Source organism: Ambystoma mexicanum, chromosome 2q, assembly GCF_040938575.1.
Source record: "Ambystoma mexicanum isolate Mex_15411 chromosome 2q, UKY_AmexF1_1, whole genome shotgun sequence".
Classification (NCBI taxonomy): domain Eukaryota; kingdom Metazoa; phylum Chordata; class Amphibia; order Caudata; family Ambystomatidae; genus Ambystoma; species Ambystoma mexicanum.
Window position 1 is genome coordinate 597,327,197 of NC_090924.1, and position 5,300 is coordinate 597,332,496.

Below are 5,300 nucleotides of genomic sequence, written 5' to 3' on the forward strand. Positions count from 1 at the left end.
CGGAACCCGATAGGAGAAGCAGGGAAGAATACGAGGCAGCCCACAGATCGGATCGTTGAAGAAGAGCCCTAACCTGCCAGTCCGGAGCGGAACCGAGGGAGACAGCAGATCAACGTCCAGCCCAAGCAGGATCGGAGCATCACCCGACCGGCAGCGAGACAAGGCACCGACGGCAGCAACAGGAAGAGAAGCCCGAGACAGCACTACAGAAACAGCGCGACACCAAACGGAGAAGGAAGAAGGCGCCGAGACCCACGGGCAGGAAGCGGCCCACAGATCGAACCGAAGAAGAGCCCTTCCCTGCCGCAGAGGTGACTAGCAGAGCCGGCAAAGCAGCGGGAGATCCCGAGCAGGGAGGTAACGCCGAGACACAGGAACCAGGCCCAGGGAACAAGAGACATACCGCGGGGCGGGTCAGGAAACCCGAGACCTAACAGAGACGACATAAGAGAAGAAGGTAGCCGCCGTAGTAACGAGGAGAGCAAAAGAATTACATATAGACCCGGACACCACCCCAACCAGCTGCCTCACAGATAACCAGCAAGCGGGGGAGAGAACGTAACAGTCACTACAAACCACTAATCCACCCAGCACAAACAGACCCCCCCCACACAGGCAGAAGCTGGGGGAAGAGCCGCCTCACGCAAGGCACAGACTCCAACCACCCAAAAGCGAGAGGGAAGAGAACACCGGAGAGAGACACGGTAAACGGACAAAGAGGGTAAAGACACAGAGAGAAATCGCTTAATAAAAAGGTAACACACGCAGGAAGAGTGGAAGCGAGTGTGGGAATTGAGCAAGGACCCACTGAAGCACAAACGAAACCAGACTGAATAGGGCCCAACTACAGGCCAAGAGCAGTGGGTACTAACATGCCAGACAAGCCTAAAAGCGGCAGAGGGAGACAAACAGTCATGGAGACATTCACCCGGAAGAACGACGACCAGCAGCCAGGGGCTGGGGAGAAAGACACGCCGGAGTCATACGCCACGCAAGGAGAGATCAGGCAAGTGGAAAGCAGCATACTGGAAGCCATAGGGGCGTTAAAGACGTCGATAGAAGGCAAGTTAGACGCAGTGATGGTAGATGTGGGACTTCTTAGACAAGATACGAGAAACCTGGCGGAAAGGATGACAACAGTGGAACAACAAGCACAGAGTAACTCAGTGGAAGTGTCCGCCTCGCGAACACAAATGTCGGAAGCACTGGAAAGAATTAATATACTAGAACGCAGAGCTGAAGACGCAGAAGGCAGGGCCCGGCGCAACAACGTACGAATAGTGGGGCTGCCAGAGGGGGAGGAAGGAAGGGACCCCACGAACTACATAGAGAACCTCCTGATCCAAGAAGTGGGAGCAGAGACCCTATCCCAAGGCTTCGTGGTAGAAAGGGCACACCGGGCGCTGACTAGAAGACCGCGCCCAGGAGCACCACCAAGACCAATGATCGCAAAAATTATGAACTTTAAGGATAGGGAAAAAATCCTGACTTTCTCGAGAGAAGGAGGGAACATCACAAGGAACGGGGCCAGGATAACGATATATCCAGACTATACGGTACTTGTGCAAAAGCAGAGAGCCCAGTTCTGGCAGACCAAAGAGCGCCTTCGAGCGGCAGGGGTGAAATTCATGCTGCTGTATCCAGCCAAACTAAAAATACTGCATGACGGAAAAACACAGATCTTCGAGACAACGACCGACGCCCAGGAGTGGATGGACCAGCGTGGGATTCCACAGTCGGCAGAGAGGAACGAGCGAAACAGAAACCACCCCCAGCAAAATAGAGACTAGAACCGGGCACGACAAGTATACCCAACGCTACAGGAGCAAGAACAAGACGGTAGAGATGCCCTACCGGGAAGTAACGAAAAGGAGCAACCGACAGCCACCAAGTTGAAAAGCCCACAGTAAAGAGACTTACAAAGGGAGCACAAGACTCGGGGAGAGGGAACCGCCAAGACCCACAGAGAAGCCCCAGTAAAAACAATGTTTATAGTGTCAGTTTCAAGACACTACGCCGCGACAGGCAAGGCCGAGGAGGAAAAAGCGGCACCTGGAAAGCGGCGGAGCCCGAGCAGAGGAGGGGAGGCTGGGCGTTTGTTGACGTTATTTGGGTTAACAGTTATAACAGTTGGGAAGTTAAGGCAAAGCCCGCAAAGAGAGGAGGAGAGCGGAAGAGGAAATAACAGTTGTCACACACAAAGAATCGGCAAGGAAAACAAATTCAGGGGACAGTACCCACAAACAAAAAGCTGGCGGGAAGCACGAGGCAAGACCGCCCACAACAAAGAGCGGCCAACAGAGAGAGAACCGACCCGAGAGAGAAAACGAACGGACGATTCAAAACTCAACAGCCAGAAGAAGGGACACAGATCCCCGGCAGGAACACACCGAGAGAATAAGACACCGAGCGAGCCCATGGGAAAGAACAGGCCGCAAGCACTAGTCCCCACAAGGACCGAGATGTCTTAAGAATTGTCACGTGGAATGTCAGGGGGATGAACGCATACGTCAAGAGGCTAAGGATTTATACCTGGTTAAATAAAACAAGGACCCACATTGCACTGTTGCAAGAGACGCACCTGACGGCGGAAAAACAGGCCAAAATAAAGAAAAAATGGGGAGGCCAGATGTATAGTGCAACATACTCCAACTACGCCAGAGGAGTCATAACCTGGGTCGCCCCGGGCGTCCCATTCCAGCTCATCAACCAAGAGAAAGACACGGAAGGGAGAATCCTGGTAGTCCATGGGATGCTAGAAAATCGGGAGATATGCCTCGTGAACACCTATGCCCCTAATCACGACGCTACGGCCTTCTTCAGAACGCTCCCGCCCCGGCTGGCCCCGTACAGGAATGCAACGATGATTTGGGCAGGCGACCATAATTGCACACTGGACCCCCGGCTGGACAGGTCGGATAATAAGCACAAGAGAGCGGCGCCGCCAGCGAGAGCACTACAACAGATACTAGACCAGCTCGGACTCGAGGACGTCTGGAGGAAGGTACATGGGGAAGAGAGGGGATACACGCATTATAGTGCCCCACACAAGACATTCACACGGATAGACTACCTGTTTACGGGCAAGGAGACACTGGGGGAATTCACTGAGGCATACATACACGCGCGAACCCTATCTGACCACGCCCCCCAGACGATCACATGGGCGCACACACACAGGAGAGCCCCTATACCAACATGGAGGTTGAGGGCAGAGGCATTATTGGACGCGGGCTTCCAGGAACACATCCAAAGCGTAATAGAAGACTATTTTGAACATAATGAGGGTAGTGTGGAAAGCACAGGAACGGTCTGGGAGGCCTTCAAGGTGGTAGTCAGAGGGGAGGCGATGGGGAAAATGGGAGGTCTCAGACGAGAAACCCTAGCACAACTAGATGAGTTAGAAAGGAAAATCGAGAAGGCTGAGAGACAAGCGGGGGAGAAGGGGGCGGAACAAGAGAACCTCGCCACCCTGCGACAACAGTGCGTGGAGACCTGGGAAAGATTGGGACGACTAGACTACGGGAAATATATACAGAAACTACATGCTGAGGGGGACAAGCCTAGCAGACTCCTGGCCTGGCTAACCAAGCAGGAGACTAAGCGGGAGCCAATCAATGAAATTCAGAACAGCAAAGGAGAGGTGATAAGGTCCCAAGAGGGAATAAACGAGGTGTTCTCACAGTTTTACGAGGACTTATACTCCAGGGTCCAGGAGGCAGAGGAGGAGGACCTGAAGGAAGCCCTCGCGGAAATTAGACTCCCACAATTGACGGAGGAACAGGCCCAAATATTAGACGCCCCTCTCACTGTAGAGGAACTAACGGAGGTAATCGCCCAGCTCCCGACAGGGAAATCTCCGGGGCCAGATGGGCTCCCGGGGGAATTTTACAAACAATATAAAAATGACATAGCCCCGAGACTGCTAGAAACACTAGAGGAAGCATACGAGAAAGGAAGACTCCCGAGTAGTATGTCAGAATCTATAATAATCCCGATCCTTAAACCGGACAAGCCCCCCCTCGAATGCGGTTCCTATAGACCGATTTCCCTAATAAACCAGGACTCCAAGATCCTGACGGCGGCACTAGCCAACCGCCTGAAAAGAGTGCTACCCACCCTGATCCACACGGACCAGACAGGGTACGTGCCAGAACGGAACACGTCCTGGAACCTGCGCAGACTCCACTATGTTATAGAAAGGACAAACCAGGAGGGAGGGGAGTGTGCTGTAGCCTCACTGGATGCAATCAAAGCATTCGATTCGGTGGGATGGGACTGGCTCCTGGGAACGCTCACCCACTATGGGATTGGACAAGGGTTTACAAGATGGATAGAACTACTATACAAAGACCCGAGAGCGAGAGTCAAGACGGGTAGACAAGTTTCTAGGGAATGGGGCATAGAGCGAGGCACAAAGCAGGGATGCCCCCTGTCCCCAATGTTATATATCCTGGCCCTGGAGCCGTTCGCAGTATTCCTAAGAACGGATTACAAAGACACGGGCATAGAGATAGACGGGGAAACACACCAGATATCCATATACGCAGACGATATACTCCTTTACATACAGAACCCACGCACCCACCTGCAGGACTTACTAGAGGCGCTGCGCGCGTTTGGTAGGTTGTCCGGAATAGTGGTCAACAGAGAAAAATCCGTGCTGTTTCCCCTGGCAGGCCTACGCGCAGTGCCGTCAGATCAATTACCGCCTCTGGGCATCACGTGGGCCCCGAACACCTTCAAATACCTAGGAGTGGAGATCTATCACGACACCAGGGAAACACACGCAGGTAACACACAAATAGCTTTAGACAAAATTGAAAAGGCTATGAAATTCTGGCAGACGCTACCGTTGGGCATGATAGGCCGGGCGGCACTACTAAAAATGACAGTCCTACCCCGACTCTTATATTACTTCACGAACATCCCATACAACATACCAAGGCCCTTCTTCAAGCGCCTACACACTATGGCGAGAACCTTCCTATGGGGAGGGGGACGAAACAGGGTGGCACTAAGCACACTACAGAGAAGCTATGAGTGGGGGGGCATCAAACTCCCAGATTTTGAATATTACTATTTGGCAGCACAACTCCAATTTGTGGTGCGATGGCTGGGCGAGGAGACCTCAATAGATGCAATAATTATTGGGCCAGCACTCCGGAGGTACCACCTGAGAGAATTATTATGGGTCAATGCCGCCCAAGCCAAAGACCTACCCAAAATAGCCCAACTAGGCCGAACACTATGGAAAAGAGCCTGGAAGACACAGGGCATACGAGACCCCTGCTCAAGAC